The following is a 13,452-nucleotide window of genomic DNA, read 5'->3' on the forward strand; positions in this document are numbered from 1 at the left end:
CACTGTATTGTCATGTGAAAATAATAGTAGTGTGTTATCACTGACAATCAGATGCTATTTTTCTAAGAAAGGTTTTTTAGCTTGTTTGTTTCACTTTGTAGTTTTCATACTCCTTCATCTCTCATTTTCAACTTACTGTAAGAAAAATCTGGAGAAGTCCCCCATCTTACTCATTTCAAACTTAAACAAAAATACATTGCCATGGAAGCCAGTCCAGTCAACCCCCTGAAAATTCCAGTTTTTCTCATGTGTTTATGTGTATGGATCATTACTCACTAGATGAAAGTCTTGTATCTCTGAATCAGTATATTCTCTGTGAATATAAGTTTGTATATAGTATGAAAGTTACCTTTATTTGTACATAGGCTCTCGGAAATAATCCCTTTTATCAAAGGTCCTACTTCACTGTATCTACAGAATGTTTCATTGTGGCGTGTACACTTTCACCTTATGATATCAGTACCGAGCTCTTCATATAAATCACTTTATGTAACTGAGTTGTCTAAGTGTGAATAACAATAATAACAATAAATACTAATAAAAAGACTTAACAGTGTGTCATTTTGCTCAGTGTCTTCTGTCTTAATTGTCTTGGACTTGCTATGGCTCTGAAAATAGTATTTTAACTACCTGCTCTGGGTTGAATGATGATCTGCAATGCTATTCTTCATCGTAAGTGTTCCAGCAGCACTAACTGCCTCTTGCCATGTCACTGTGCTACCTGCTGTGCATACACAGAGAAAGGAAAACATGTGTGTTCCAGTGAGCTTAAAGTTTAGTTAAACAAGGATTTTTCATTTACAGACCAATGTAAATCCACCAGATGACAACTTCCTGGAGCTGTGTATGTCTGGAGCCCTGTGGTCCCATTTGGGCCATGTTCCCCTGCATTTCTTTACTGACACGTTTGCTCACAGGTTGTTTTGAATGCCATTCTTCAGTTTGACACCTTCTCATTTAATCTTCAGGCTGCACAGTCTGTTGTCCTTGCCAGCTAGGATGTTTGGCTTTTTTTGAGTCTGTCATTTGATGAATGACAGTTTTAAACAAAAGAATGATCTTCAATAAATAACAGCAAAAGAAAATCAGTAATGTTAAAGATTTCCCATAATCAACCAAACTTTCTATCTTCACAAGTTATAAAAGGTTGCAATAGACGTTATTACTTACTTTCTCCTGTAGTAGCCTGTCGTGGTTTAACCCCAGCTGGCAACTAAGCACTACACAGCTGCTCGCTCACTCCCCCCCACCCAGTGGGATGGGGGAGAGAATCGGAAAAAAAAAGCTCGTGGGTTGAGATAAAGACAGTTTAATAGGACAGAAAGGGAGGAAAAATAATGATAATTATAATATTACAATAGTAATACTAAAAGAATTAGACTATACAAAGCAAGTGATGCACAATGCAATTGCTGACCACTCGCCGGCCGATGCCCAGTCAGTTCCTGAGCCGCGATCCGCCCCTCCCAGCCAACTCCCCCAGTTTATATACTGGGCATGATGTCATATGGTATGGAATAGCTCTTTGGGCAGTTTGGGTCAGCTGTCCTGGCTGTGTCCCCTCCCAACTTCTTGTGCCCCTCCGGCCTTCTTGCTGGCTGGCCATGAGAAGCTGAAAAATCCTTGACTTAGTATAAACACTACTTAGCAACAACTAAAAACATCAGTGTGTTATCAACATTCTTTTCCTACTAAATCCAAAACACAGCACTATACCAGCTACTAGGAAGAAAATTAACTCTGTCCTAGCTGAAACCAGGACATAGCCCCAGGAAGTCGTCCTCCACAGTGAATCAAGAAATTTTTTATGAGGCATTGTGCCAACCCTAAAGGTGTGAGCTCAGGACAGAGATTTTTCACTCATCTTTAACCATACTAGAGCTTTAAAATTTTACATTGGAAACAACAGAAGAAATTTGCAAATAGACTAAGAGTTGAGAATGGTGATTGTCCTGAGACATTCATGCCTGCCAAAAAGAAAAACAAGGTCAAGCACATCCTACAAAAAGCAAAGTTGGTGTATGCTGCAAGTCACAGAGGCACATGTGGGATGCTTTGAAATTTAGGTTGGAGATGGAGAGTTTGAAAGAAAGACTGTGTTAGGCTTTATCTGAGAAGTGAATATGCATATACGCACACATACACACACTTGTTCACAGCTGTGCTTTGTGGGTGTGTGTTGTCTTACCCCATTGCTTGGTAACATTTGATCCCTGCCTCAACTTCAGCCACTTTTGAAAGGAAGCAGAGGATTTAAAATCCTTCATTACCACAGCAGGCCTTGATGGTATATGACTGGTGTGAGCAGGGGAAGGAGAAAAATATATTAAATATCCTCTGCAATCCTGCCTGGGGGAACGATGGCAAGTTTCCTTGCCACGTGTTTTCCCTTCCACGAGAAAGCACTTCACTGCCTTATCTGTCGTGCCTGAAAAAACAAACCTCCATTCACTATTACTTTTTCATTTACAAGTAATTATATTTGGGGTGTTTATCAACAAGGAGAAAAGTGATGTGTGTTGTTAAAACTGAGTATTTGATCCCTCCCCTGGAAAGACTTCAGAGCTTCCCTTTAAAACAGGGAATTCCCCTCCTGTCAACACATCTCTCAGAGAAATAAATATTTGTGCCAGATACTTGCAAAGACAGAGACATAGACTACAGATTATAGCCCTAAAGAGATGTTTTAAATCATCCCTTCATCTCTTATTTATGCAATTTCCTCATCACAGTTTGAATAACATACATTTGTTATGGGCAAGGGGTTTTTTGGGCAGGGTGATGAGGTACCAGTGATTAGTCTGTAAATCTACAATATTGCCTCTGAGGCCTCAAACCCAAACCAAACCATTTCTCGCATGCTAAATATGAGGGTCATAGGCAGGGAAGTTACCAGTATCGCCTAAGTTAAAGAGCACCAAATTGGATATTTAAGCAACAGATTGACAAGGATCTTTGAATGAACAAGAGGTGTCCCGTGCAACCACTTTTCACCCGTCCACCAGCAATGATGAGTAAATATCAGTCCTCCACTACAACTTTCCCCTAACTGCTGCCATAAATGTGTGAAACTGCACGTGCTGGTTCCTCTGTAATGGAGGATTGCCTGCAGTGGGGCTGGGTCAGAGCCAAAGAGGAGGTCTGGCTTGCTGTGTGAGGCAGAGGAGGAGGTGGGTGTGAGGGTACGTTTGTGTGTACTGTCTTGCTAGGGAAAACATGCCACCCACTGGACCTTGAGTTTGGTGCTGTATTCCAGAGAGCAGGGCAGGAAGGGAAGACTGAGGAAAACTGATAAGAAAATTATCAGTTACAATTTATGTCTAAAAGGACATTTTAATAGACTGCTTTCCTTCCTGTCTCTCTGCAGCCCAGTTTAATTGTATTGTTGTCCTGGTTTCAGCCGGGATAGAGTTAATTTTCTTCCTAGTAGCTGGTACAGTGCTGTGTTTTGGATTTAGTGTGAGAATAATGTTGATACCACACTGATGTTTTAGTTGTTGCTAAGTAGGGCTTATCCCAAGTCAAGGATTTTTCAGTTTCCCATGCTCTGCCAGCAAGCAGGTGTGCAAGAAGCTGGGAGGGAGCATAGCCGGGGCAGCTGACCTGAACTAGCCAAAGGGGTATTCCATACCATAGGACATCACGCTCAGTATATAAATGGGGGGGAGTTGGCCGGGGGGGCTGATCACTGCTCAGGGGCTGGCTGGGCATCAGTCAGCAGGTGGTGAGCAATTGCATTGTGCATCACTTGTCTTTCTTGGGTTTTATTTCTCTCTGTTTTTTGTTATCTCCCTTTTCATTGCTATTATTATTATTTTATTTCAATTATTAAACTGTTCTTATCTCAGCCCACAAGGTTTTATCTTTTTCTTCCGATTCTCCTCCCCATTCCACCGGGGCGGGGGAGGAGTGAGCGAGCGGCTGCGTGGTGCTTAAGTTGCCACTGGGATTAAACCGCGACAATTGTAAAATGAAGGAATGGTTTTGTGCACTGTTTCAATTTGGTGACAATAAAAAAACACTTCTCCCCCCCCCATTTCCTATTCTTGGTTGCTAACTAGGATGAAGGAAAAGGGAAACTACTCGCAGAATTTTCTAAGCCCCTGTGAAGATCTAGACCTACTCTTGTCATCATGTACTGCCTGCCTGCCTTGATACCATGCCATATTGCTGGTCAGAATTTGCCTCCCATGGCAATGACCAACTCCTGCTAATTTGGTATCTGCATTTTCTTGACTAAGGGATTGTAGCCTGATCCTTTGTAGCTATGAGATACTGCTAGCCAAAACTAGCTCTAAAGAGCTGGACTTACGTATCTCACAACATGCAAGACTATTCAAGAAAAATTAGTGTGGGTATTGGAAACATTAGCTCCTTCCAGGCTACAACATGCTGTATTGTTCAGCATTTGTGCCTTTGTCAAAAGTGTCAGTAAACCTATATTCTGTTATATTTTATAGCCTATTTTTAAAAAATTATTTCCTAAAATCCAGTTTAGTCCCCACTCAGAACAATGACTTTCAGCAAAGTCCTTACCAGAAACTGACTGAAAAGCAGAAATTCTTTAAGGTTCATTATTGTTAATAAACAATTTTTTTCCCCAAAAAGAAGTTTCCTGGACAACCTCTCCCTACCACCACCACCTGTCCTGCTAAAAACCTGTTTAAAATCTGCCAGGGTGTTGTCCTGAGAAGGACAGGGGCAAGCATGGTGGAGCCAAACCCGCCCTGTCCTCAGCCCCATTTTTACTGCCCTGGGCCCCTCCATACTGCTGTCCTCTCTGCTCCCTACACTGCCTAGCATCCAAAAAAAAATGCTGTCACAAGGGGTGCCCCAGCAAGTGGAGGCAGGCGATGCTCAGAGCGTGAAGGGCTCAGGCCTTTTTTACCCCTCATAAGGCTCGGGCAGTGGGAAGGACCCCCATCTAGAAGCAAATCCACAGCCCTGGCTAAACGGGCATGAAACAGTCTTGGCGTAACTCGGGTTCTCTGCTTGAAGTTTTGTTTTATTTATACCTGGGATTTTCACCCTTTTTCATCTTAATTAGTATCTCAGTAGGCCACTTGTGCTTTTGTAATCTATCACACCCCTGAGAGAAGTGTGGGTTTTGCTTACAGACAAGAGCAGCGTAATGGACTGATACCAACGCAATGCTCCTTCAGGTACATTGCAGGCACTGCCGTCCTCCAGGCGAGGCCAGTTTGCCCCAGCTGGCAGCACAACTGACACTACTTTTAGCTGTCTTTGGTATCACTTGGCAGCTGAAAGTATAGTGGCGAGGGTCAGCTCTGCCGGCACCACCAGGCATCATGGAAGGAGCAGAGAGCAACCGGCATAAGCAGGGCGTCCTCAGTCGTTTCACAGTGGGTTTGTGCCAAAGTCTGGATACCAACAGAAAGGTGACACTATGTACATGCATCCACTGCTTCACCTGCCCTGGTGAGCTCTACCACTTCTGGCTTACAGAAGGGAAATAGAAACAATTTATTGGCATAATGGTGCTTTGGCACCTGCTCCAGCTTGTCTAGAGCAGCTGAAGTCACAGACCCCAACATGCAGGCCTTGTGAGCAGACACTTCTGGGAAGGGTCAAAAAAATTAAAATCTGCCAGCCACCAGCTCTGCCACAAACTGCATCAGGAAGAGGTGGGCACAGTGATCTCCCAGAGAGGCACTAGCCTTGGGAAGTGCCAGGGGAGGTAGGTGGACTGGAACACAAACAGGTCATGTCCTCAGTGCACACAAGGTGGCTTATCTGGATTAATAACTGGTGCCAGCATGGTTGCTGAAGCTCTCATTTTCTTGGAATTACATCGATACCAAACGGTCTGGCAGCAGGTGTGTTTGCGGACATTTGCAGGCGATCATCCCGGCTGACAACAAGGAGATAATAATAAAACCCCTAATGCAGGAGAGAGAGCAACGTGCAGTCAAGGCAAGCACAGTAAGAAGGGTGGTACACCTCCTTATGTCCTTGTTCCAAACACATACTTCTCTTAGCGTTAGGGCAGCTGTTCTCCTCCCCAGTCAAAATCCCTGCTAGCCTTCCTTGTGACAAAAGCATCATCCTCAGGGCTGATTTCAATTCTGAATGTTGCAGAATAAGGGCAGTGACAGAGATAATAGAGAGAGTGCAGTAAATACTGACTACATCTGCCAATACAGGGTAGGTGCCTAAACAAAGCTCTAGGTTTCTCCAGGCTCCTGCACCAGTCCCAGCTAAGTCAGACAGCAGCTGGGCTTACGTGGATCGTTGCCTTTCTTTGTCAAACATATATGGAGTGGCTTCTCACTTAGACTCACACAGGGTGAATTTCCTCAGCCCCGTCACACATCTGTGAAGAGCTGCGGATGGCGTTTTCCTTCTACACTGAGAATTCAACATATTTCCTTCTGTTCACTATGTGTCCCAATTGCATGCCAAGTAACACAGCATATCCCATTACTTCCTGAGGAAGAGATGGTGAAGGTCTCTATGCACCTGCAGGAGGGCTCTGGGTGAAAGCACACATCTGCTCAGCATCCAGAGCTACACAAACTCACCATGCAACCTGCAACCTGCCAGCAGACTGCAGGGAGTGATTTGTCCAGACTGATTGCATCTGAAGGCATAGGCCATGCTGATTTTTCTCTGTGGACCGCCAATGAGTCAGCAGCAGAGTGAAAAAGGCTTTGATGTCTTTGAGAAGCTGGGAAGGGGATTATGTCGGCCTACACAGAGCTAGAAACAGCAAAGGGAGGAGGCCCAATGAACCTCTCTCTCTCCCCTAGGTTGGAGTCTTGTTTTAATCTCAGTTAATATGCAGCTAATTTGAATGAACTAGCAACCAGGAAAGTCAAATTCATATACGACAGGTCATTTTTCTAGCCAAAACTTCACTTTTTCCTGGACTTCTCGTTTACTGTGGGCAGAGTTAGTCTGAGAAGATAGTACCTTTATTTGGCTCTGGAAAAGGCCGTCTAACCAGAACTAGGAGAAATCAAGTAAGTGTATTTAAACTGGAATTTCTGTGGAATTGGGAGACGCCATCTGGGCATGTGAGTTTGTTGCTAGGAAGGTATGCTTTGCATGCTAATGTGGAGGTATTTGCTGTGGGAAAAGGTAAATGCAATCTACTTTGTGATACCAAAATTGCAAACAAAACCAGTGTCAAGGATCTCAGCTATTTGGAATATTTTAAATAGTGAAAATGTATGTTCGGTTCCGCCAGAATTACAAAATAGATATTAAAAATATTTCTGTGCGTTATTTTATTTAGTGTCCTTCACTTGGAGTAATCCTTGCCCTCATGTAACAGTGTCCCTTTAATTGACCCCCTCCCCTGCCCCTGTCTCCCATGATATAAATGAAATAGAACAAGCTGTAGTTACAGGATGTTTGACAACCTGTTTCACATACACTGCTGGAATATAGCTTATGCTGCCATTTTCAGGCATTCAGTGTTTGTGCATTGCTTCCCATGTATTATCTTCATCGGACTGCTGTAGACCTAAATGTTTTCCTGGTGTAACTGTCTTGCTTACTTATTTTTTTTAACCTGTGAGTACCACACTGAGTTCCTGAGGTTACAGCTCCTCATCTGCTTCTGTCCTCCAGCCTATGAAATGGTTAATCACTTGTTTTGTTCTACTGAAAGTCATTCTGCAGACACGCTCACCTTTATGAGCTGTGAGCATTTGCTTTAGGGCAAAACCCTCCTCTGGCATAAGGTGTCCGTTCTCGCTGGACTATGACAAGAAGAGATACAGAAACCTATGGGAGAGGAAAACTTGGTTCCCTTGCATTGGCAGGCCCTGTTAACATCTTTCTGCCCTTATACCCTACTAACTGGGGTGTGGTAGCTAACACAGGATGAAAATCTAGCCCAACAAAAACACATGCGTTTTCCATGTGCATTATTAGGCTGAGATAGTTTTTACACCTTAAAAATCAAATGCTGCTGGAAACCAGTGCATATTTCATTTTTCAGTACAACATATGCTAAATAACAGGGCTCCCTCTGCTAAAATAGTTTTGAGGTACGTGATGTCTCTTGACTATAGCATTCCTGCTACTGACTTCTCTTTAATCTGATACCACACACTCTAGCGTGCATTTCAGCTTTCTGTTCACAGCAGCATGGGTGAGAACCCATGAGGAATGATGATCTCTCGTCCCTGAGACACCTACCCAAAGCAATACATTGTGCATTTCCATAATTGCCAGTCTTTTTACATGACTGTGTCTGAAGGAAGGTATTTCTGTCGTGGATAAACAATGTTCAGTCCTTGAGGCTGAAAAAGGGCTGTGAGTTCCCCTAACTGTGGGACGTTATCTGGGTCAAGGGCAATACTGGGAATCATAGGATTCACAGCAGAGGGGAAAAAATGCCCCTTGAGTAACTCTGAAGAACAGTCTATTCACTTTACCTTCAGTGTTTTTGTCTGGAGGACAATGGGGAAAAGTTCAGGCAGGAGACCTCAATGACAGGGTTCTCTAAAGCCCTCAGATCAAAGCCACAAACAGCACAGCTCTGCTGCTTGAGTGATGATCATCCCATAGTTACAGACAGAAGAGGTCAGGGAGAGAATACCAAAGGGAGAGATATGTATGACAGGAAAGGAAGGAGAGACAGGAGGCATTTCCATTTCTGCACGACACAGTCCCTTGTCTTGTTTCTGTTAGGTCTATAGTTCTTTAGCCCCTTCAACTGGTCTGCATTACTCCTACTGGAGTTTGTATTCTCTTTAATTTTGTAGTGCAGCCTGAGTTAACTATCAAGCTAGCTTGTTTCACAGTCTAAACAGCCTCTACAGGGCTGGTCTTGCCCTCAGTGGTAGCAAAATCTCCATTGGCTTCACAGTGGGAGATGTCGTAGATGCACAAAGAGTGAGTCTAAAGGAGTGACTTTGTGTCTTAGTTGTTGGACTGCTGCTTTCAGCTATCGTATCAAGAGAACTGAAAGCAAGATAAACCCATTAGTGAAGATGAAAGATTAAAAACATGCACAGATGAGTACAATTTGTGCAGTACTTCATGAACCAAAGGGCTGGGGAGACAGTACATTGAGTTCAAATTAATTATATTGTTGTAGGCAAAAAAAAAAAAGATAAAATGCATCCTGTGGAACGGTAATTGCGGAGTTTAGACAATTACCTCAGTCTTGCATGGTATAATGAAGAAATATCCTGAAAGTATGAAGTCTACTGCAGTCAAAATAATAGGAGATCAATAGCAAACACATTACCAAAATATGTCAGGTGTCCCTGTTTCCTTTAAAAATCTGTTATGATTTCCTTAGGAAACATGGCAGGATGCCTGCCCTTATGCCTCTCCCAGTCAGGACTTTTTCTTGTATTTTACTCATTGGCTAGTTTCACTCAGATTTGACAGAAAGGCAAAGATCTCAAAGGCAATTCAGTTCCCATGAGCTTCACGGAAGCAGCCACCTTAGTGCGGAGGAAGTAGTTGCTATCAGGTGCCTCTGATTTAAAAGAGGTGAATGACCTTCTGCACTATTAGACATAGAGAAGTCATGGCAGGGAGAGCCAGAGACCTTATAAATACCTCAGTGACACAAAGGGTCTCAATTTGTGTGTAAGGCAGAGAACTGTAGGAAGTCCAACTTCATCAGTTTGTGGAGCTCCACGCATCCCTTGCTTTCCCTGGCTGGCTGGCTGGCTTTTATAGTGACTAAAGCATCTTCTGTAGCAGCAGTCCTGCAAGTAGTGTGTGGGGTTAGGAAAACTGTGGAGCATTGGAGGGTATGGGTCTGAAGGCACAGGCTGCCTGCTACAAGCTCCTGCCCAGAGTCCCCAGGCTGGGGCTGAGGCAGGCACCACCCCAGCAGCAGTGCCAGCCATAGGCAGGCAGCACGGGGAGGAGGACTGCTAGTTATCCCAGGTGATTGTTCCCCAACAGGGAACAGTTCAGCAGTGCTGAGTATAAAATCAATCTCCTGAGATGAAGAAATGTAAGAACTTCTGAATGACAAGAAAAACCCAACCTGCATATCATGCTCCATTGCAATGGGGTAACATTTGGGCCATTCCTCTACGTGTATTACACCACATATATCTCCGAGGTGTATCCTGGCTGTATGTTGTGGGGGTTTTGAAACACCGCCAAAGGCTAACATTTGTCAGAGACCTTTATTTGCTTAACATGACAAGTTTCTTCATCTGAATGGACTGAGCAAGTTCTTATATTTTAGAAAGTATTTCCACACTCTTTATTAAAAAGGGTATAGGGATTATATTAAGAAGGAAATTTGACATCTGATTTCTCCTATTGAGGATATCTGAAAGGAAACATGCAGAAAGAAAGATGACCTTTGTATCTGAATTGCAGGCCTAACCGATGGATGATAACATTTCTGTAAAGTCTTCTTTCTTGGAAGGTTGTCTATTGGATTAACTCCTAGCCTTCTGATTACAGTACAGCTAAGCATGTTTTGAGGGAGAAAAAAGATTAATTCTCTCTCTCTCTACTGATGAGCTTCAACAGAAATGTGTGGTAATCTGCCAGTACCCTTGGTTTTCTTATGGATCTCTAGCAGCAAAAGAATTAGACTCAAAAGACCTTTATCACAGCCTGAGGCCCCACCCAGCACTGATGGAAAGCAGGAGAATCCTTGCAACAGGTCTTCCCCCTAGCATCCACTGAGCAATGGCCTGATGAGTTTGCATCACAAATCCTCACCCACTGATTTTTTATTTTCTTTTAAAGCCCAGCACCTCTTGCAGCAAGGAATGAGTAATCTAGCTCACAGAGAAGCTATCCTGCATGCCATCAACAAGACTGATTTTGACAACAGTGGCAACATGCCAAATGTAGCCCAAATAAAGAGACTTTCTGTTTCCTAACTTGCCCTAGCAAAGCTAACAGAATTTTCAGATTCTTCCCCATGATTCTGCTAATTGTAAATTTGATGTCATGGGTACATGCTGGCAATGGAGGAAAGGTAAGAACACCATTAACACTTAAAACCAGACATCCTCAACCCTTTAAGATAAAAATTAGCACCATCTAAAAGAACAACATAGTCTCAATGGTGCTCAGGAAATTATTGCTAGACCCAGCTAACCTCACAAACTATATCTTAGTAGTTCACCACTCTTTTTCTAGAAGCAAGCACATTGAAATCTTTCTTAAGTATCCCATTCAGCCAGTTAGAGATAATCATACTGCTAGGTCTATTTATGGTTTTCAGGAAATACTACTGTCAAATATTACTGTCCTGCATCACAAAATACAGCTGAGTCATTTGCAGGCTGTACCAACCAGGCCACGAAAGAAAAATCATTGTTGTGAACTATTGCTTCATTTAAAAAGCCCGTCTGACAGAGGCATAAAGAAAAGAGATTCTTTTTGCAGATCCTAGTCGGTGCTGATAAGGTTCATGTGAAGACAGCAGAGACTCAAATGACAGAATATTGGGATGATTTGGATGGAACTGAAATGTCTGTCAGACTGCAGCATTCCCTGTTCTTCTTACTCTCTGAAGAACAGTAGTATCCAGATGACAGTCATATGGTTGATGATAAATCTAGCGCAGGTAAACTCACAGATGGTGCTCAAGAAGAGGCAAAAGTGCCACAATGAACTCCGCGCTGCTTGGATTTAACCCTCCACTGATCATCTGCTATTTAGTCAGGAACCCAAACCATTATGGCCTCCACAGCCTGTCTCTATCACATGCAAGGTCAAGTTCGCAGGTTTGTCTGTTCTCTTCAGTGACATTTCATGGGACAGGAGTGACTTCTGCAAGACCACAACCTCAGAAAGCAACTCTCTTCCCCTTGAACCATGGAGGGGAACAGTTTACACCAAGAGTTTTGGAAGGGGAGATGGAGTGGCTGGGCTATCCGTAAAGTGCTCGGACCAAACAGCAGTTAACATCCCATCCTTTCCCTCACCATACAGCTAATCCAAAATGAACAGCACCCCCTGCTACCTCTAGGGTCTGTAAGGTGAGATGTTGAAAGAAACAGTTTTGAACGTCTCCATCCTATATACCACAGCAGGGTCCCTATTACTGGCTTTCCTAGCTGAGTGATGAGAGGCACCAAGAAGTACTCCTGTATTTAACAGGAGTGTAAAATCGTCCAGTTCTAAAAAAACCCCAAACCTCTGCTATGAGAAACAAGGAAGTATCTACGTTAGATGATACGAGCATCAGTTTCATCTTCTCTATCAACTAGCATGCATTTTGCTACTCAGATACTGTGGTATGTACAGAAAGCAATGTCTCACCCATTTTTCTGAATGCTTTGACCTTGTAAGACCTTTCTGCTTTTAAAGCAAGGTCCAGGACTGTACAACCTTTTAAGATGCACATTTATACAGACACAAATAATGTCATAAATGCCCGCATTCACGTCAGACAATTTTCTGTTGTGTGAGTCATCCTTTTCCTAGAACGAACATTTGGGGTCAGAGAAAGGAGAAGCAATGGGAACAGACCAAAACATGAGGTCACTGCGGAGTATTTGAAAGTTTTTTTCCATTAGGATGTCCATTCTTTCCTGCCAGTGTGGTTATTGCTAGGTACAGTTTAAGGGTCAATCACATATTCCATTATGCCAGTTCTGCATAAAAAAGGCACAAAGAGATGGTTCCTCACAGAGAGAGCCCAACGTGAGATCTCATGGAGCACCTAAGCTGGCATTCAGCTGCAAACCCCTGTCAGGGATTTCAAAGCTGTTTCCACAGTCTAGGGATTTCTCCTGTGTATTTTTTCACACTATCAAGATGCTATCACCCACCCATTCAAGTTAAATGATAACAAAAAATGACCGTTCTTACTGCATTTCCGTCCCTTCCATTTCTGAATCCAGCTGAGGTACTAAATGGGCTGAAATTCTCAAGGTTGCAAGCACTTCTTAAAGGCTGTTTAGGTCCAATAAATAACATCACTAATGCAGCATACGGGGCCTTTTCTATGATATACTGCTTTAATCTGCCACAAATGCCAGTCAGAGCTGGCAGGTGGAAAGACTTTTGTGATTTTCCCGAGTCTGTCTTCCACTCTATGTTACATTGTCATTGTCCTGCCTGTGCCGTAGCTTTGATTGCCGCAGTGACCAGCGAGATACACAGACAATGAATTGTATTACTAATGCCATATCTAAGCTTCCCAAAAGGAAGTAGTAGTATTAACAGATAATACACTTCTCTAGTGGTAAATAAGCAAGAAATAAGCTGTGGTTAATTAAAATTGTAAGAATTATTTGCTTATCTAAATGCTCAGCTTTATTAGAAAAAAGCCATAGAGCCTTACAGCAAAACCTAATCCTTGCATCTAATTACTGACCAGGATAAAACATACCTTTTTAAGTTATCTTAATTATTCTTCATTATTGTAGATAATTATCAGGTATAAAACAGCATGTTACAGTTTGAGGATAGACAGATCGCTAGTTGTATTCCTCATTTTTTCCCCAGTATAAAAATAATGAATCAAAAGATTTA

This window comes from Gymnogyps californianus, chromosome Z (assembly GCF_018139145.2).
Source record: "Gymnogyps californianus isolate 813 chromosome Z, ASM1813914v2, whole genome shotgun sequence".
Taxonomy (NCBI): Eukaryota; Metazoa; Chordata; class Aves; order Accipitriformes; family Cathartidae; genus Gymnogyps; species Gymnogyps californianus.